Raw genomic sequence first — 21,858 nt, 5'->3', positions numbered from 1 at the left:
GAGCCCCCCGGGTCTGGTGGTCGTCAGGGAAGCAGGGTTCTGGAGACGGGGTGCCAGGCCTGGCTCCGCGTGCAGCCTGGGCCTAGGCACATCCCTCTGCCTCCGTCTCTGCATCTGCGGGAAGCGGAAAGCGGGTAGGGTCAGTCCTTCCCTTGGGTTCTGTGTCTGTGTGGACTGGGCCCTGAGGAGTCCCTTCGTTCCAGCTCAGCCCCCACCCCCCTCCCCTCACTGAGCCCTCGCTTCTCAGACAGGAAGACCACCTGTAGTTCCGAGAGATGCCGCAAGGGGGCAGAGGCGGCCCTCGGCTGAGGGGCCGGCTGCCTGCAGGCGCGGGCCTCGGGATGTGGATAAACCATGGGGCCCTGGAAAGAACCTATTTCCCTGCGCCCCTGTGACCGAGGTGCAAACCGGTGTCCCTCCAATTCTTGGGCTGTCTATCCCCCTCCTCGCCCCCAGTGAAATGGGTTACTGTAAGGATTAATTAATGGGAATATAACGTACCTAGGACATGAACCTGACTTTCACATGGGAACTGTGGACCTCCCACAAGGGCTGTGGGCCACTTAATAAGCTGGAAGAATTTAAGGCATTTTTATTTCCCTGTGCATGATGGGGGAAGCTTGTGAGCACAGAAATGGCGAGATTAAAAATTGTGAGGTTTGGCGGGGGGCGCCTGGGTGGCTCAGTTAAGCTCTCCACTCTTGATTTTGGCTCAGGTCATGATCTCACAGTTAGTGAGTTCGAGCCCTGCATCAGGCTCTGCACTGACAGTGTGGAACCTACTTGAGATTCTCTCTCCCCACCCCGCCCCCCAACTTGCGCTGCCTCTCTAAATAAATAAGTAAATAAATAAACTTTAAATTTTTTTAAGAATAAAAATTGCAGAAAAACAGAAAAAAATGCACTTAAAAAAAGCTATCTATTATCCTATCATCTTGGTATAAAAGCTTTGCCGTCTTTTTTTCACCGCAAACATAAATATATGATCCCTTGCCTATAAACTCAGGTATGCAAGAAATGTCCCCTTCGTTCATGAATTTTTTTTTTTTAATTTTTTTTTCAACGTTTTTTATTTATTTTTGGGACAGAGAGAGACAGAGCATGAACGGGGGAAGGGGCAGAGAGAGAGGGAGACACAGAATCGGAAACAGGCTCCAGGCTCCGAGCCATCAGCCCAGAGCCTGACGCGGGGCTCGAACTCACAGACCGCGAGATCGTGACCTGGCTGAAGTCGGACGCTTAACCGACTGCGCCACCCAGGCGCCCCCATGAATTTTTTTTTAACTTTAAATTGTGATAGTTGTTGTTGTTGTTTTCCCCAAGGGAGCAACTTCTTTATGTATTTATATTAAGTAGGCCCCATGCCCAAGATAGGGCTCAAACTCACGACCTTGAGATCAAGAGGCACATGCTGGTGGGAGGGGGGGGTGTGTGCCTGCGTGCCTCAGTTGGTTAAGTGTCTGACTCTTGATTTTGGCTCAGGTCATGATCCCAGGGTCGTCAGCCTGTTGTCAGCTCTGTCCTGGTCGTGGATGCTCTCCCTCCCTCTCCCTCTGCCCCTCCCGACCCCCAGATTAAAAAGTTGCATAATTTACTGACTGAGCCAGCCAGGCGCCGCATAAAGGGTGATAGTTTGTTTTATTTGTTTTTTTGTTTGTTGTTTGTTTGTTTTTTTAGAATTTATTTAGTTGAGAGAGAGAGAGAGAGAGAGAGAGAGCATGAGCTGGGGAGGGGCAGAGAGAATGGGAGACAGAAGTTTTGAAGTTGGATACTTAACCAACTGAGCTACTCAGGCGCCCCCTCTGGATGGTTTTATTAAAAGAATATATGCTTGGAGGGCCTGGGTGGCTCAGTCGGTTAAGCGCCAGAGTCTTGATTTCAGCTCAGGTCACCATCTCATGGTTTGTGAGTTCGAGCCCCGTGTCAGGCTCCACACTGATGGCAGAACCTGCTTGAGATTCTCCCTCTCTGCCCCTCCCCTGCTCGTATTCTCTCTCTCTCTCAAATAAATAAATAAATAAATAAAATATACGCTCAACAGAAACGAATCCAAGCAGTTGTGTTTTTTTGTTTTTTTTTTTTTTTTTTAGCAGTCACATCCCTTTCTTTCTTTTTTTTTTTTTAACGTTTTATTTATTTTTGAGACAGAGAGAGACAGAGCATGAACGGGGGAGGGGCAGAGAGAGAGGGAGACACAGAATCAGAAGCAGGCTCCAGGCTCTGAGCCATCAGGCCAGAGCCCGACGCGGGGCTCGAACTCACGGACCGCGAGATCGTGACCTGAGCTGAAGTCGGCCGCTTAACCGACTGAGCCACCCAGGTGCCCCTAAGCAGTTTTGAAAGTATGAAGAAAATAGGCAATAAATCATCATCATAAGTGGGATTTTCTCTTTCATGAATATAATTTCAGAATTCTGTCTACACAACCTCCTCATGTCTCTACAGGATGATAGGATAGATGGAAAGCTATGATTATGAGATCATAATCCCTGCTATTTTTTTCTGTGGACAGCCAGGGACTTGCTTGCCTGTGTGTGTGTGTGTGTGTGTGTGTGTGTGTGTGTGTGTGTTTAAAATTAATTGGTACATGTTGCAGGGGCAGTTTCAGTTTTACAAAAAAAAATGAGCAGAAAATAAAAGAATTCTTACATACCACCTCACACACACACCTGCACACCCCTATTGTTCTATTGTTTTTAATGTTTATTTATTATGAGATAGAGAGCACAAGCAGGGGAGGGGCAGAGCGAGAGAGGAAGAGAGAGAATCCCAAGCAGGCTCCTGATGTAAGCACAGAGCCCCAGGCAGGACTCAATCTCACAAACATACATCTCAGATCTCATTACCTGAGCCAAAATCAAGAGTTGAACACTTAACCAACTGAGCCACACCCAGGTGCCCTCTGTTCTTAAGTTTTCGAGAAACCTCCAGACTGTCTTCCAAGTGGCTGCACCTGTTTGCATTCACACCAACAGTGCGTGACGGTTCCATTGTCTCCACATCCTCACCAACATGTGTTGTTTCTTGTGTTTTTGATTTTGGCCATTCGGACAGGTGTGAAGTGTTACCTTATTGTGGTTTCGATTGCAATTCCCTGACAATGAGTGATATTGAGCATATTTTCATGGGTCGGTTGGCCATTTCTGTGTCTTCGGAAAATAGTCTGTTCACGTCTTCTGCCCGTTTTTAATTGAATTATTTGTGTTTTTGGTGTTGAGTTGTATAAGTTCTTTATGTATTTGGGATACTAATCCTTTATCAGATATGTTACTGGCAAATATCTTCTTCCATTCAGTAGATTGCCTTTTAGTTTGTTGATTATTTCCTTTGTTGTGCAGAAGTTTTTTTTTTTTTTTTTTTTTTTTTGATGTAGTTCATGTTTCCTTTTTTCCCCCTTCCCTCAGGAGACATATCTAGAAAAACATTGCTATGGCTGATGACAGATTACTGGCTGTGCTCTCTTCTAGGATTTTTATGGGTTCAGGTCTCACATTCAGGTCTTTAATCCATTTTGAGTTTATTTTTTATGTATGGTGTAAGAACGTGGCCCAGTTTCATTGTTTTGCATGTCGCTGGCCAGTTTTCCCAGCACCATTATTGCAGAGACTTTTTCCCATTGCATATTTTTGCCTCCTTTGTTAAAGATTAACTGACCACATAATTGTGGGTTTATTTCTGGGCTTTCTACTCTGTCCCATTGATCTTTGTTCTATTTTAGTACTGCACTGTTTTTTGTTTTTTAATGTTTATTTTTATTTTTAAAAATTATTTAATGTTTATTGTATTATTATTATTAAATGTTTATGTATTTTTGAGAGAGAGAGCGAGAGAGCATGAGTGGGGAAGGGGCAGAGAGAGATGGAGACACAGAATCCAAAGCAGGCTTCAGGCTCTGAGCTGTCCGCACAGAGCCCCACATGGGGCTCGAACCCACGAACTGCGAGATCATGACCTGAGCTGAAGTTGGACGCTTAACCCACTGAGCCACCCAGGTGCCCCTTTCTTTAAATGTTTGGTAGAATTCACCTGTGAAGCCCTCTGGTCCTGTACTTCTGTTTGTTGGGAGTTTTTTTGATTACAGATCCAATTTCATTGCTGGTAGTCAATCTGTTCAAATTTTCCATTTCTTCCTTATTCAGTTCTGGGAGATTATATGTTTCTAGAAATTTATCCATTTCTTCTAGGTTGTCCAGTTTATTTTTCATAATATTCTCTTACAATCCTTTATATTTCTGTAGTGTTGGCTGTCATTTCTCCTCTTTCATTTCTGATTTGAGTCCTCTCTCTCTCTCTCTCTCTCTCTCTCTCTCTCTGATAAGTCTGGCTAAATGTTTATTAACTTTGTTGATCTTTTCAAAGATCTAGTTTCATTTATCTGTTCTTTTTTAAAGTTTATTTATTTTGAGAGAGAGAGAGAGAGAGAGAGAAAGAGAGTGTGTGTGTGTGAGTTGGGGAGGGACTGAGAGAGAGGGAGAGAGAGTCCCAAGCAGGCTCAGTGATGTCAGCACAGAGCCCAATTGTGGGGCTCAATCCCACAAACTGCGAGATCATGACCTGAGCTGAAATCAAGAGTTGGACGCTTAACCAACCAGCCACCCAGGTGCCCCTCATTGATCTGTACTATTGGCTTTTTTTGTTGTTTGTTTTGTTTTTAGTTTCTATTTTGTTTATTTCTGCTCTAATCTTTATTGTTTCCTTCCTTCTACTAGTTTTGGGTTTTGCTTATTCTTGTTTTTCTAGCTTCTTTTTCTTACTCAATTACAATGGCTAGTCCCTCCAGTACAATGTTGAACAGAAGTAGTGAGTGTGAACACTTTTGTTACTGATCTTAGGGGGAAAGCAGTCAGTCTTTCACCATTAAATACGATGTTAGCTGTGGGTTTTTCATAGATACCTTTTATCACGTTGAGGAAATTCTCTTGTATTCCTAGTTTAAGTGTTCTTATCAAAAGGAGTGTTGGATTTTGCCAATTTTTTTTTTTCTGAGTCTATTGAAATGAACTGTGATTTTGTTTTTTGTTCTATTTGTATGGTATACTACATTAATTGATTCTGGGTGTTGAGCCAGCCTTGCATTCCTGTGCTAAATCCCACTTGGTCATGGCGTATCACTCTTGTAGTGGATTTTTGGATTTGGTGTGCTAGTATTTTGTTCAGGATTTGCATCCATATTCATAAGAGATATTGGTCTGTAGTTTTCTTTGGTGGCTTTGGTTTTGGTATCAGGTTAATACTGACCTCATAGGAGTGTTGTGTTTCTTCCTCTTCTATTTTTCGGAAGAGTTTGTGAAGAATAGGTATTAATTCTTCCTTAAATATTTGGTAGAGTTCAGCGATGAAGCCATCTAAGCCTGGACATTTCGTGGTGGATAGTTTTTTTCTTTACTTACTACTACTCGAAACACTTCATTTATTATGGATCTCTCAGATTGTCTATTTTCCATTGATTCAGTTTGGTAGTTCATGCCTTTCCAGGAATTGTTCCATTTCATCCAAGTTATCTAACTTGTTGGTGGACAATTGTTCATATATTCCTTCATATTCCTTTTTATTTCTGTACGGTAAGTAGTAATAACCCCTCCCCCCCCCCCTCGCCCTTCATTTCTGATTCTGGTAATTTGAGTCTTTTCTTTTTTTCTTGGTTTGACCTAGCTAAATGTTTGTCAATTTTGTTGATATTTTTAAATAACTAGCTTTTTGTTTCAATTATGTTCTTTATTTTCTCTGTTCCCTACTTCTTTAATTTCTTTTCCAATCTTTATTATTTGCTTGCTTCTACTGATGTTTTAAGTTTCGTTTGCTCTTCTTTTTCCAGTGTCTTTTATTATTTATTTTATTCTATTTATTTTATTTTATTTCTATTTTTATTCTATTTTTATTCATTTATTTTTTGTGTGGGTGAGAGACAGAGTGCAATCAGGGGAGGGGCAGAGAGAGAGAGAGAGAGAGACAGAATTTGAAGCAGGCTCCAGGCTCTGAGCTGTCAGCACAGAGCCTGATATGGGGCTCGAACCCACAAATCCCAAGGTTATGACCTGAGCCAAAAATCAGACACTCAACAAACTGAGTCACCCAGGTACCCCTCCAGTGTCTTTTTGTTTTTTATTTATTTTGTTTTTTTATTTTGAGAGAGTGTGCTCATGTGAATGGGGGAGGGGCATAGACAGAGGGAGAGAGAATCCCAAGCAGGCTCCATGCTGTCAGCCCAGAGCCCAAAGAAAGGCTTGATCTTATGAACCATGAGATCATGACCTGAGCCAAAATTAAGAGTCAGATGCTTAACCAAATGAGGCACCCAGGTGCCCTGACCTCTTTTTCCAGTGTCTTAGGTGGAAGGCTAGGTTATTGATTTGAGAGCTTTCTTTCTCTTTTTTAAAATTTTTGTTATTTTTAAATGTTTTTTAAAAACTTGCTTATTTATTTTTGAGAGAGAGACAGAGCGCCAGCGAGGGATGGGCAGAGAGAGAGGGAGACACAGAATCCAAAGCAGGCTCCAGGCTCTGAGCTGTCAGCACAGAGCCCGATGTGGGACTCAAACCCACGAACCTTGCAATCATGACCTGAGCCAAAGTCGAATGCTAAACCAACTGAGCCACCCAAGCGCCCCTCTTTCTGTTTCTTTTTTTAAAGTTCACCCATTTATTTTTGAGAGAGAGAGTGCAAGCAGAGGACGGGCAGAGAGAGGGGGAGGGGGAGAGAGAATCCCAAGCCGGCTCAGCACTTGTCAGTGCGGAACCTAATGCAGGGCTCAAACCCATGAACCATGAGATCATGACCTGAACAGAAATTAAGAGTTGGTCGCCTAACCAACTGAGCCACCCAGGTGCTCCATATCTTTCTTTCCTACTATAAGCATTTGTAGCTCTAAGTTTTCCTTTAAGCACTATTTTTAGTGTAAATTTTGGTATCACATTTCTTCATTTCATTCACCTCAAAGTATTTTATGATTTCTCTTTTGACTTCTTCTATGATCCATTGATTATTTAGGATGTGTTGTTAACTTTCCTCATATTTGTGAGTTTTCTAATATTTTCTGCTGTTGAGTTCTTATTTAATTCCACTTTGTGGGGCACCTGGGTGGCTCAGTCAGTTGAATGTCCGACTTTGGCTCAGGTCATGATCTCCCGGTTCGTGAGTTCGACTCCCACGTTGGGTTCTGTGCTGACAGCTCAGAGCCTGGAGCCTACTTCAGGTTCTGTGTGTCTCTCTCTGCCCCTCCCCTGCTTGCACTCTGTCTCTTTCTCTCTCAAAAAGAAATAAGCATTAAAAACATTTTCTTAAAATTTTTTTATTTACATTTATTTATTTTTGAGAAACAGAGAGAGACAGAGCATGAATGAGGGAGGGTCAGAGAGAGGGAGACACAGAATCCGAAATAGGCTTCAGGTTCCGAGCTGTCAGCACAAAGCCCGATGCAGGGCTCGAACCCACGAACTGTGATTCGTCCTGTTTGTGTCCTGTCATGATTGACCTGAGCCAAAGTCGGACGCTCAACCCACTGAGCCACCCAGGCACCCCTAAAAACATTTTCTAAAATTCCACTTTATATCGTTTTTATCCTTTTAAGCTTGTTATGGTTTATTTTATGGCCTAGCATGTGGTTTATCCTGGAGAAATTTCTATGTGCACTTAAGTAGAATGTGTATTCTGCTGATGTTGGTGGGGGGTTCCACAGATGTCTGTTAAATTTTGTTAGTTTAGGGGCGCCTGGGTGGCTCAGTCGGTTGGGCGGCCGACTTCGGCTCAGGTCATGATCTTGCGGTCCGTGAGTTCTAGCCCCGCGTCAGGCTCTGTGCTGACAGCTCAGAGCCTGGAGCCTGCTTCATATTCTGTGTCTCCCTCTCTCTGACCCTCCCCTGTTCATGCTCTGTCTCTCCCTGTCTCAAAAATAAATAAACGTTTAAAAAAAAATTAAAAAAAAATAAATTTTGTTAGTTTATAGTTTTACTTAAGTCTTCTATTTCTTAGTTGACTTGTGGTCTAATTGTTTCATTCTTTTTGAAAATGGGTTATTGAAGTCTCCAAATATTTTTTTCATTTTCTATATTCCCCTTCATTTTGGTCAGTTTTCTTTTGTGTATTTTGGTGATGTGCTACTTGGTAACTATTGTTTCAAATTGTTATACATTCCTAATGGATGGATCCTTTTATCATTATGAAAATGTCCTTCTTTGGAGAGCCTGGCTGGCTTAGTCAGTAGAGTATGTGAGTCTTGATCTTGGGGTCATGAGTTCAAGCCCCACATTGGGCATAGAGCTTCTTTTTTTAAAAAATGTCCCTCTTGGAGTGCCTGGGTGGCTCAGTCGGTTAAGCGGCCGACTGTGGCTCAGGTCATGATCTCGTAGTCCGTGAGTTCGAGCCCCGCGTCGGGCTCTGTGCTGACAGCTCAGAGCTCGAACTCACAAACCGCGAGATCATGACCTGAGCCGAAGTCGGACGCTCAACCGACTGAGTCACCCAGGCGCCCCATAGACAGCATGCAGTTTGATCTTGTTTCTTAATCCCGTATGACAATCTCTGCCTTATTTAATCCATTTATATTTAATGTTATTACTGACATAGTTGGACTTATGTCTGCCATGGAACTTGTTGTTTTCTATATTTCATGCCTTTTTTGTTCCTGTATTCCTCCTTTATGGCTTTTTTTTTTTTTGCATTAAGAGAATATTTTGTAATGTGGAATTTTAATTCCTTTAATTATTTTCCCTTTTTTTTTTTTTTTTTTTTAGCATTTTAGCAGTTACTCTAAGATTTACCACACACAGCTTAACTTATCTGAATAAGCTTCTGATTTATATTAGCTTAATTCCAGTAATGTATATAGAAATCATACTCCTATATGGCTCTATTCTCCCCCCTTCTTGTGGTGTTACTGTGTATGTTGTTATATTATATCCATTACTGTTACAAACCCAATAATACATTGTTATAATTATCACCTTACCATCTATAGTTATTTCCTTAGCCCAACACAGTTTTGCTCCTACCAACTTCCTTTGTGCTGTCATTGACAAATATATTGCACATATTACATTTTTACATGTTACAGCCCCAACTATACATTGTATACACATTACTTTTTTTTTTTAATTTTTTTTAACATTTATTTATTTTTGAGACAGAGAGAGACAGAGCATGAATGGGGGAGGGTCAGAGAGAGAGGGAGACACAGAATCGGAAGCAGGCTCCAGGCTCCGAGCCGTCAGCACAGAGCCTGACGCGGGGCTCGGACTCACGGACCGTGAGATCATGACCTGAGCCGAAGTCGGACGCTCAACCGACTGAGCCACCCAGGCGCCCCTACACATTACTTTTTAAAATTGCTTTATAAATCGGTTAGAAGTAGGAGAAATCCACTTCCATTTTCTTTTATAATTACATAGTTGCCTTTTCGTTTGTTTGGTGGACTCAGATTATCATTTGGAGTCACTTGCTTTCAGCCTGAAGAGCTTCCTTTAATATTTTTCTTTCTTTCTTTTTTTTTTTTAGTACAATTTATTGTCAAGTTAGCTAACATACAGTGTACCCAGCATGCTCTTGGCTTCAGGAGTAGATTCCCATGACTCATCGCTTACATACAACACCCAGTGCTCATTCCAACAAGTGCCCTCCTCAATGCCCATCACCTATTTTCCCCACTCCCCATCCCCCCATTCCCCTATCAACCCTCAGTTTGTTCTCTGTATTTAAGAGTCTCTTATGGTTTTCCTCCCTCACTGTTTGAAACTAATTTACCCCCCATCTCTTCCCCCCATGGGCGTCTGTTAATTTTCTCAAATTCCACTATGAGTGAAAATATGTGATATCTGTCTTTCTTTGACTGACTTACTTCACTTAGCAAAATAGCCTTCAGTTCCATCCATGTTGTTTCAAATGGCAGGATTTCATTCTTTCTCATTGCCAACTAGTATTGCGTTGTCTATGCAAACCACATCTTCTTTAAAAAAAAATTTTTTTTAATGTTTATTCATTTTTGAGAGACAGAGACAGAGCACGAGTGGGGAAGGAGCAGAGAGAGAGGGAGACACAGAATCTGAAGCAGGCTCCAGGCTCTAAGCTGTCAGCACAGAGAATGACATGGGGCTCTAACTCACGAACCGCGAGATCATGACTTGAGCCGAAGTCGGCGCTTAACTGACTGAGCCACCCAAGCGCCCCTAAACCGTATCTTCTATACCCATTCGTCAGTTGGAGGACATTTGGGCTCTTTCCATAATTGGCTATTGTTGATAGTGCTGCTATAAACATTGGGGTACATGTGCCCCTATGAATCAGCACATGTCCCTGTGAAACAGGAACCTCCACACTGTTTTCCAGAGTGGCTGTACCATTTTGCATTCCCACCAACAGTGCAAGAGGGTTCCCGTTCCTCCACATCCTCGCCGACATCTGTTGCTTCCTGAGTTGTTGATTTTAGCCACTCTGACAGCCACTCATTGTGGTTTTGATTTGTATTTCCCTGATGATGAGCAGTGTTGAGCATCTTTTCATGTGTCTGTTGGCCATTTGGAGGTCTTCTTTGGAAAAGTGTCTCTTCATGTCTTCTGTCCATTTGTTTCACTGGATTGTTTGTTTTTAGGGTATTGATTTCGGTAAGTTCTTTATAGATTTTGGATACTAACCCTTTGTCTGATAGGTCATTGGCAAATATCTTCTCCCATTCCATCAGTTGCCTTTTAGTTTTGTTGATTGTTTCCTTTGCTGTGCAGAAGCTTTTTATCTTGATGAGGTCCCAATAGGTCATTTTTGCTTTTATCTCCCTTGCCTTCAGAGACGTATCAAGTAAGAAGTTGCTGTGGCTGAGGTCCAAGAGGTTGTTGCCTGTTTTCTCCTCTAGGGTTTTGATGGTTTCCTGTCTCACATTTAGGTCTCTCATCCATTTTGAGTTTATTTTTGTGTATGCTGTAAGAAAGTGGTCCGGTTTTACTCTTCGGCTTGTTGCTGTCCAGTTCTCCCAGCGCCATTTGTTAAAGACACTGTCTTTTTTCCATTGGATACTCTTTCCTGTTTTCGCCATACATTTGTGGGTCCAGTTCTGGGTTATCTATTCTATATCATTGGCCTATGTGTCTGTTTTTGAGCCAATACCGTACTGTCTTGATGATTACAGCTTTGTAGTACCGGCTAAAGTCCAGGATTGTGAGGTCTATCACTTTAGGTTTTTTTTTTTTTTTTTTCCAACATTACTTTGGCTATTTGGGGTCTTTCGTGGTTCCACACAAATTTTAGGATTGTTTGTTCTAGCTCTGAGAAGAATGCTGGTGCAATTTTGATTGGGATTGCATCGAATGGGTATATGGCTTTGGGTAGCACCAACATTTTACCAATATTTGTTCTTCCAGTCCATGAGCATGGAACGTCTTTCCATTTCTTTGTGTCTTATTCCATTTTTTTCATAAGTTTTCTATAGTTTTCAGCCTACAAATCTTTTACATCTTTGGTTAGGTTTACTCATAGGTAGTTTATGATTCTTGGTGCATTTGTACTTGGGGTCAATTTCTGGATTTCTCTTTCTGTTGTTTCATTATTGCTGTATAGCAATGCAACCGATTTCTGCACATTGATTTTATACCCTGCGACTTTGCTGAATTCATGTGTCAGCTCTAGTGGCTTCTTGGTGGAGTCTTTCAGGTTTTCCATGTAGAGCATCATGTCTTGTGCAAAAAGTGAAAGTTTGACTACTTCTTTGCCAATTTAGATGCCTTCTATGTCATTTTCTTGTCTTCTTGCTGAAGCTAGGACTTCTGACACTATGTTAAACAACAGTGGTGAGAGTGGACATCCCTCTCGTGTTCCTGATCTCAGGGGGCAGCTCTCAGTTTCTTCCACATTGAGGATGAGGTTAGCTGTGGGCCTCTCATACACGGCTTTTATGATGCTAAGGTATGTTTCTTCTATCCTGACTTTCTTAAGGGTTTTGGTTAAGAAATGATGCTGTATTTTGTCAAATGCTTTTTCTGCATCCATTGACAGGATCATATGGTTCTTACCCTTTTTTCTATTAAGTGATGTATCACACTGATTGATTTGTGAATATTGAACCAGTCCTGCAGCCCAGGAGTGAATCCCACTTGGTCATGGTGAATAATTCTTTTAATATACTGTTAAGTTCGATTTGCTAGTATCTTGCTGAGAATTTTTGCATACGTGTTCATCAGGGATATTGGCCTGTAAGTCTCCTTCTTAGTGGGGTCTCTGTCTGATTTGGGAATCAAGGTAATGCTGGTTTCATAGATTGAGTCTGGAAGCTTTCCTTCCATTTCTACTTTTTGGAACAGGTTGAGAAGAATAGGCATTAACTCTGCTTTAAATGTCTGGTATAGGGGTGCCTGGGTGGCTCAGTCGGTTAAGCGTCCGACTTCTGCTCAGGTCACGATCTCACGGTCCCTGAGTTCGAGCCCCGCGTCGGGCTCTGTGCTGACCGCTCAGAGCCTGGAGCCTGTTTCAGATTCTGTGTCTCCTTCTCTCTCTCCCCTCCCCTGTTCATGCTCTGTCTCTCTCTGTCTCAAAAATAAATAAACGTTAAAAAATTAAAAAAAAAAAAAAAAGAATTGACCAAGAATCAAATCAAGAAATGCAAAGCTGCTGGACAATATCTGACGGTGCCTTGCAACAGGTGGCTGTGCTGGTCTGGAAGCTGGTGGAGGGGCCGTCTGGTCTGGTCAGTGTCAATTTCACTCCAATAGATAGGAAGTTACCGGGCACGGAGGGGCGGGGTTTGGTGTAAGTGGGTCCCGCCTCTACCGTGAGCCCACTGTCCAGTTCCTTGGAGCCCCACCATGTTGGGGATGAAAAGAAAAATGGTGACACCCCAGTTTCTCCTCCCCCCAAGCGGGTGTCCCAGACCACTCTACTCAGGCCGTTTGTCCTGCTCCACAGTCTCCTGAGCCCCCGGGCGCTCGCTCTCCGCCACGTTGACCTCTGATGTCTTAAAGGATCCAGCTCTGTGCCCCAGTTCCCGAGTAGTGCCACTGTGCCCAGCTGACAAAGGGCCTCTGGCTGGCAGGTGCCTGCGGGGTCTTTTGTCCCACAGCACTCAAGGGAGGGGACTACTCTCTCCGCCTGCACCTCTGAGCTCCCTACTGAGCCTGGGGCTGACTCCCTTCCCCACCAGGAGCGTGCACAGGGTGGCAGGCCCCCGTCCGGAGGAAGTCCTGCAATCCTGGATCGTCACTCCCAAGGCTGTTTGCAAGTTAGAAACGGGCTCTCTTTCCGTTTTTTCCATTTCCCTGTCTGGGGTCCACAGAGGTTTTTCTCGTGGCCAAATACAATCCCACAATTCCACAGCCTCTCTTTCTCTTCCTTTTGTCTCTCCACAGAAGGGGATCCCTCCCCTCCCTCCCTATGCCACCCATTTTATCTCTCTCAATTTGCAATCACGCACCTATGGCCCGCCAAGCTGTCCCCGGGGGCCCCTGGAGATGCCTCTGTCACTCTGTAGCCCGGATTCCTGGAATTCCAAATCTTCTGGCCTCAATACTGCTGTGTTTGAGAGATGAGGGAACTTTGGGCCCCCCTACTTCTCCGCCACGTTGACCTCTCTTCCTTTAGTATTTCTTATAGGGTGGGTCTGCCAATGACACGTTCTCTCACCTCTGTTTCCTGGGAAGATCTTTATTTCACCCTCATTTTTGAAAAGATAGCTTTGCTAGAGACAGGATTCTTGGTCGACAGCTGTTTCTTTGCCTGCTTCGAGGATGTTATCTCACTGCCTTTTGTACTCTGGTTTTTGCAGAGAAGTTAGGTGCTCCTATCTGTTAGGTTCTCTTGTAAGAACTTGGATTTTTCTTGTTGCTTTCAAGATTTTCTCCCTGGCCTTTGACTTTCAGCATTTGTGCCATATAATGTCTATTTGTGGTTTTATTTGTATGTATTTTGCTTGGAGTTTGTTGAGCTTCCTGGATGTATAGGTTACTGTTTTTCAATATATTTGGGAAGATTTCTGCCATTGTTTCTTTGAATGCGAATTTTTTTTGGCAAGGGTGCGGAGAAAGGAGAACCCTCTTGAACTGTTGGTGGGAATGCAAACTCGTGCAGTCACTTTGGAAAAAAAAAACAGTATGGAGGTTCTTCAAAAAGTTAAAAAGAGGAGTACCCCCAAAATCCAGCAATTGCACTACTGGGTATTTACCCAAAGGATACAAAAATACAAATTCTAAAGAGTACATGTACCCCCAATGTTTATGGCAGCCTATCAACAATAGCCAAAGTATGGAAAGAGCCCAAATGTCCATCGAGTGATAAATGGATAAAGAAGATGTTATGTGTGTGTATATAACACACACACACACACACACACACACACGCACTGGAATGTTACACAGCCATCAAAAAGAATGAAATCTTGGGGCGCCTGGGTGGCTCAGTCGGTTGAGCGTCCGACTTCGGCTCAGGTCACGATCTCGCGGTCCGTGAGTTCGAGCCCCGCATCGGGCTCTGGGCTGTTGGCTCAGAGCCTGGAGCCTGCTTCCGATTCTGTGTCTCCCTCTCTCTCTGCCCCTCCCCCGTTCCTGCTCTGTCTCTCTCTGTCTCAAAAATAAATAAACTTAAAAAAAATTAAAAAAAAAAAAAAGAATGAAATCTTGCCATTTGCAACGTTGTGGATGGAACTAGAATGTATTATGCTAAGTGAAATAAGTCAGAGAAAGACAAACATCATATGATTTCACTCATGTGTGGAACTTAAGAAACAAAGCAGATGAACATAGGGGAGGGAGGACAAAGAGAGGGAAATAAACCATAAGAGACTCTTAACAATAGAGAACCAACTGAGGGTTGATGGAGGGAGGTGGGTGGGGGAAGGGGCTCGATGGGGGTGGGTCCTAAGGGAGGCACTTGTTGGGATGAGCACTGGGTGTTGTGCTAACTGATGAATCATTGCATTCTACTCCTGAAAGCCGTATCACACTGTATGTTTAACTAGAATTTAAATAAAAATTTGAGAAGAAAAAAAAAAAAAAGGACCTTCTAGTGAATTTTTCACTTTTGTTACTGTACTTTCCACCTCTCTAACTTCCCTTTGGTTCCTTTCACAATTTCAGTCTCTTTAGAATTATTCTATTTGATGAGACGTGACATCATGCCTTCCTTTTACTTCCTTGATCATGGTTTCCTTTAGTTCCGTAAACATGTTTAAAAGGACTACTTTAAAGTCTTTTTCTGGTCAAGCTAACATCTGGTCTCTCTCACAGGCAGTTTGTGTTGCCTGTTTGTTTTGTTTTGTTTTGTTTTGTTTTCCTGTGTATGGTCATGCTTTCTTGGTTTTTTGTTTTGTTTCATTATTGTTGTTATTTTCTTATTTGCTCAGTGACAACCGGATAATTTTGGTGAAGTCTCTTTCCTCCTCACAGGGTTATGGCTCTGATAGTCTTTTCAGGGAGGCACAGGGAATTCAGGGAATGCTTCTAGCCACCCTAGAATGACAGAGGTTTGGGCAGGTCTCCTGACCCCACCCAGCTGTTAAGCTGCCCTAATTTCCAACTGATTTTTCTATTGTTTTCAACAATACCCTGGGGCATACATCGTTCTAGGAAAGAATCGTAGAACTGTAAGAATCCCATCAACTGTCTCCTTTGAAGGAATACTGTATAGTTCATAATTAAATTTTTTTAAAAATATTTATTTTTGAGAGAGAGAGAGAGAACGTGTGAGCAAGGGAGGGAGGGCAGAGAGAGAGAGAGGAGACAGAATCCAAAACAGGCTCCAGGCTCTGAGCTGCCCCAATGCGGGGCTCAAACCCACACACTGTGAGATCATGACCTAAGCCGAAGTCGGACGCTTAACCGACTGAGCCACCCGGGCGCCCCAGAACCTCCACTATCCTTGAGAACACCTTTAGGTCTGAACTTCTTCGCTCTCTGCTATAAATGAGGTCAGCTCCTGCGGGAAGAGAGTAGGAGCTGTTTTATGGCCAGTTTCTAGCCCCAGGCAAACCTCTGAGCCAGGGTTCTGGAGGCGGGGGTGGGGACCAGGCAAGCTTCTCTCTGAATAACACTCCTGCTTTAGGAGCTGAGCCCTGGTGAGGAGCTAGGGAGGGATCAGCCCGAGGTCCTTTCCGCTTGCCCCTCCTGGTGTGCCATCACCACCTCGGGAGCCCAGGCCAGAGTAAGAGGGCCCCGGGGTTCCCAGTACACTGGGCTCAAAGCACTGGCTCTGTTCCAGGCACGGAGGCTGGGCAGAAAGGGGCGGCCACCTCTCAACTGTGGTCATGCACTTAGGTGGCTGGAACAAGTCGAGAAATGCCGACGTCCTGCGCCTCCCAGGAAGAAGGCCCTCTTAGTAGGAGCTAGGGCGAGAGGGGCCCTGTGTTACTGGTCTGGGGGAAGAGGGGCGCTGTGTTGTTGGTTTGAGTGGGAAGGGTGTAGGGGACACTTTTAGGCAACAGGCTTGGGCGCAATGGAAAGCTGGCACCCACAGTGACCCAGTAGGGATTACTATTGCTGTTTGCCGTGACCCTCTCCTAGGTGGGAGGCCCCTTTGGGAATTGGTGACCGGCCTTTTCCACTATGGGACAAACCCTTTCTATTCCTTCGGACTCCCCCTTGGGCTGTGTTCTTAAAAACTGGAAGGAATTTGACCTCAAGGCCTGAGGAGAAAATGTCTCCTCTCTTTATGTAATGTTTCCTGGCCTCGGGAAAAACTGGCCCAGATCAAGAGGTAAGGCCCCTCACAGAGCTCTTTCTTAGAATACTGTTTTCCCGCTTGACCTCTTTTGCCAGAATTCCTCCAAATGGTCAGAAGTCTCACATGTGCAAACCTTCATGGCCTTGTTCCCAATCCCGGCCCCCAGAAAAACTGTAGAAGTTGCCTTTTTGGGTTTCATGGCCCATCTAACCCCATGGACATTCTAGATTACCCCTCTTTTATTCCACCTGGTCATTTTGCCCCTCCCCCTGAAGGTCCAGAGGCTCCCCTGGATCCTATTAGTGCCCTAGGGGCCCCTGCCATTGCCACTACCCTGCCACCACCCTACCAAGGCCCCCTCTCTTACATCCCAAACCCGTCTGGCACTAATTATGAGCCTAAGGACCTGACTTTTGTTTCTTCACAAAATGCCCATCAGTGAGGGAGTGAACAGGGGTGCAGGGACCATTAGGGTCCACATTTCCTTTCCAATGTCTGATTTGTCTCAGATAGAAACAAAATTGGTTTGTTTGTTTGTTTAGCCAAGATTAAGGTCATGTATCACCCCCAAATCCCACAACCCATCTCAGTACCTTCGAGGTTCTTTATGGGAGATCTTTCCTCCAGACAAATCTTATATTAGGCCCTGAAAGCCACTGTCTCACACATTATATTATACCCTGAGGGCAAACTGTCTCCACCATTAATGACCACCCAAACCAGTACAGTCCAAAACCTGGCCCCTTTTTCTCAGGAAACGACATCCAAAACTTACATCCGGGGATTGGGCGTACCTCAAGACTCTTTCGCAGAACAAAAAGCCATGTGAACCTGTCTGAACTGGGTCCTATCAAGTTCTCCCCACCACTCCAACAGTGGTAACCCTTCACGGCTTCCCCAGAAGCCATCTTTCCAGAATCAAGACTCCTCCTGCCCCACATGAGGAGACCTCCCGCCAAGTCCAGCTGTGAGCCATTGGAGATCTAAGCACTGTTCCAATGAGACTCAGGGGGTACACACCCCGAGGCCTAGAGACCCATGAATCTGGCCCATACCCGGTCCCCATTCTCTCCCATGCAAGCATTCGATTATATTATCTTAGAAAAACTCCCTACTTTCCTCCCCAAACGCTCAGGATCTCTCCTTCCCAATTGCAAGACTTCATTCTCGACCTTTTCCTTCAGGGTGACCCCTCCGAATTTACTTGGTCAGACATCATAACTTTCCTGGAGCTGTTCCCCCCCTTGACGTCCTGCTCTCACATTATAATCATCACCCCTTTTGGGGTTAACCTTTTTCTTTGTCATCGTCACCTTTTGGTGCATATCCAGTCTCTCCTTCACTGTCCTGCCCGCTGCTCTCTTGCGGTGTATTCAATAAACCACCATTTCCTTTGTTCTACCTTAGGTGAATTCTTTTTGTTTTTTTATATATTTTTTTTACTGTCTATTTATTATTGAGCGACAGAGACAGAGCATGAGCAGAGAAGGGGCAGAGAAAGAAGAGACACAGAACCTGAAGCAGGCTCCAGGCTCCGAGCTGTCAGCACAGAGCCCGACGCGGGGCTCGAACTCATGCACCGGGAGATTGTGACGTGAGCCGAAGCAGGACGCTTAACCTGCTGAGCCACCCAGGCACCTCTACCTTGGGTGAATTCTTTCACCACCCTTGCAGCCGGCTTCCGTCAGCTTGTCACCACAGGGAGGGGTCTTGTGTTGTTGGTCTGGGGGAAGGAGACCCCTGTGTTGTTGGTCTGGGGAGAGAGGGTCCCTGTGTTGTTGGTGGGGGAAGGGGGTCCCGGTTCTCTTGGTCTGGGGGAGGGGGACCCTGTGCTGTTGGCTGAAGTGGTCCAGAGTCTAGTCTGCACCTCATTGAGCCGGAAGGAGGGTGGAGGGAGGGAGTGTTCTTGGTTCCAATACCACAGACCCTCACCTATCTTACCAAATCTTCCTAAATGTTCTTGCACGGCTTTTCATTTTCTGTTCACCCTTTGGACCATCTCCAGAAGCGTTCAGTATTGTTTCGGTTCTGTTTACTGGTTTTCACCGGCTTTATGGGAAGGCAGGTCTGTGGCACCCCCTTGTGCTGGTTCTGCCGATGTCTATGTCTGAAGGCAGAGATCTGTTTTGTTTTGACTTTTTTTCTCCACCTCATGGGAGAAAATGCACAAAACCTTACGTGGAGCTCGGCACAGAGTAGAGGCTCAAGAAACAGTTCTTAAGCGAACGAGCCCCAGAAAACAACGTGATCCTTTCTCTCCACTGTCTTGTTGAACTTTCCCTGACAAGTGCTTACCCTCCCTGCCCAGGATGAAAACTCAGGGAGACCCTTCAGATGTCTCAGTCAATATCTGAAAATAAGAAGGTCCCCATCCTCCCTCCTTGGGGTGTTAATGGTATAGTCCAGTCTATAATTACAGGACTCTGACTTTCACTGAAACTGCACTTCCCCGACCCCCTGCCCCAGATCCAGACCGGGAACGGGGTCGGGGGGGGGGGGGGTCGTGATCAATTTCTCTGTCTTCCTCTCTAGGTCGCAAGCTGCCATTTCTTTCTCTCTTTTTTTTAATTATTTAAATTTTTTTTATTTCTTTTTGAAAGAGAGAGAGAGCGTAAGCAGGGAGGGGCCGAGAGAGAGGGAGGCACAGAATCCGAAGCAGGCTCCAGGCTCCAGCTGTCAGCACAGAGCCCGACGTGGGGCTTGAACTCGTGAACCATGAGATCATGACCTGAGCCCGTGACCTGAGCCGAAGTCGGACGCTTAATTGACTGAACCACCCAGGTGTCCCTCAAGCTGCCGTTTCTGTCTCTCGTCCCTGCTGGATCAGCCCCGAGGGTGATGGGTGTATTTGTCTCCTACGGCTTCTGTACCAAGTTACCACAAGCTCTAGTGGCTTTAACGACACACGGTTATTCTGTATAGTTTTGGAGGCCAGAAGTCCAAAACCAGTCTCGCTGGGCTAACGTCAAGGCAGGGGTAGGCTGGCTCCTTCTGGAGCCTCCAGGGGAGAATCCACACATGGCCGCTCTCAGCTTCCAGAGCTGTGGTCCCAGCGTCCCTTGGCTAACGGCCCCTCCCTCCATCTCCAAAGCCAGGAGCCTCGGTAGCATCAGACTTTGGTCACATTCCTGCTTCTTCTCCATCAGCCCTCCCTCCGCCTCCCTCTCATAGGACTCTTGAGGTTACCCTGAGGGTCCCCCCCACCCCCCACGCCCCGATCATCCAGGATCCTCTCCCCGGCTCAAGATCCTTAGTCACATCTGTGAAGTCCCTTTGTCAGATGAGGGAACATTCATTCGCAGGGTCCTGGGATTAGGACCTGGATGTCTTCGGGCCATTAATCAGCCTGCCACATGGGATCAGGGTCTAAGGACTGAGAGTCTTTCGTGGCTGGTTCTGCTGTGGCCTGTTAGTGACCAATGCTGACTGACTTTTGCCTCCTGTGGGCAGCTTTTGAGGGACCTCCGTGGGAACCCCAGCTGCAGTCCCCCTGGTATGCTTGATGCTCGTCCCAACCTGCAGATCTGATGTCCCTTCCTCCCAGGCCCTGCCATCCACCCTCAGCTGGGGTGCCCAAAGCCCCCAAGGGCCGTCTCAGTCAAGTCCCTTTCGGGGGGTCCTGTTTGGTCTCTGGGAATTTGGTGCATTTATGCTGCTAAGATTTGCCGCCCACCCCCGGCACGACTCCCTTGACTCGCCGTGTATGTGGCCCAGGCTCCAGGCTGAGGTCACGTGGCACAGGGGTTATGGCACGGGCCTGGTTCAGGTTTGCCTGGGCTTGAACCCCAGGCCTGCCACTTGCTAGCCATAGGCCCTTAGGAGAGCTACTAGCCTTTTTTGTGCGTGACCTGGCACAGAATAAGCCCTTTGAAAAGCATAAACTAAACCAGCCACCTGGCCCCCCGAGCCCCAGGGGACACATGGTCTGCTTCATAAGGAGTCCCCTCCCACCTCTGCCTCTAGGCACCTCAGATTTGGGGTGGGGGTGGATCCCAACCCCGTGACTGCACCATTCTGAGGCTTTGAAGCCTCAGCTGAAACTGAGCCGGAAAGAGGAACCTTATGACATCCTGTCACACCAGGGTCTGGGGCAGGCGGAGGACAGGGAGGGGCCGTGGGGCGCTAGCCAAGGCCTGGCCAGCTAGGGCTCTGGGGTAGGCAACGGCTTCTGCCATGTTCCTCTTCTGGATCCACAACTTTCTTTTTTTTTTTTTTAACGGAACCTTTTATTTTGAGATGACTGTAGATTCACATACATCCTATCAACTTTCTACATAGTAAAATTTCAAACCTTCCGGAAAGCCGTAAGAAGGGCATAATGACACCCATATACCCCTCACCTGCGTTCACCAATTCATATCTGGTTGAGTTCATGGTTTTTAATCTATTATCCGCAACTCTATAGACACTCATAGAAATGTAGAAATATGGACATGCTCGGTCCACTAGGCATTATATTTCTTTTTTTTTTTTTTTAATTTTTATGTTTTATTCATTTTGAGAGGGGAGGGGGAAGGGGCAGAGAAGAGAGAGAGAGAGAGAATCTCTCTGCGCTGTCTGCAGGGAGCCTGACACGGGGCTCAAACTCACAAACCTCATGACCATGACCCGAGCCAAAATCAAAAGGCAGACGCTCAACTCACTGAGCCACCCAGGTGCCCCTAGGAATTATACTTCTAAAGACTCATATATAATGAACTTCTTTCTCTCTCTATATATATATATATATGTTTTTATATATATATATATATATATATATGTATATATACACGTGTATATATGTGTGTGTATATGCATATATGTACATATATATATGTTCATAGATGAATATATTTACATTGAATGAGTGTGTCTGTGGTTATATGCATTTTGCCCCCTAGCTCTGCCTGTATAGTAGTTTTAGAAGCAATAACAACTCCAGAATAGTAAGCATAACGAACACCAGCTCAATCCTGGTTAAACACCACCCTCTGCCTCCCGAGGCAGCTGATTCCAGGGCTGGGGCAGGAGAAGTCTTAGACGAGCCTGAAACATACTGGTAGAAAGGAAGTGCTCAGAGAATGATGGGGACTTGTCATCATTCTGGGGAGTCCTGCGAGGCAAGAAGACAAGGAGGCAGCTGGAAAGGGGTCCCACTGGTCAAATCTGGGATACTCTGAGCATTCCAAATAATTCGTTGTAGTAACGGATTGTCATCCATTGACGAAAACACCTAAGCGTGTCCCATCCCGCACC

General features: G+C 45.2%; 1 protein-coding gene across 1 annotated transcript in view; it reads left to right on the top strand.

Annotated features, from left to right (window-relative positions):
* The window catches only part of B9D1 (B9 domain containing 1), a 186,825-nt gene that overhangs the window by 135,613 nt on the left and 29,354 nt on the right, over positions 1 to 21,858 (top strand). The gene's annotated exons all lie outside the window — the stretch shown is intronic.

The sequence above is a fragment of the Panthera pardus genome, unplaced genomic scaffold (genome assembly GCF_024362965.1).
Source record: "Panthera pardus isolate Hobbes unplaced genomic scaffold, ASM2436296v1 HiC_scaffold_3, whole genome shotgun sequence".
NCBI lineage: Eukaryota > Metazoa > Chordata > Mammalia > Carnivora > Felidae > Panthera > Panthera pardus.
This window is presented reverse-complemented; position numbering and strand designations above follow the sequence as displayed.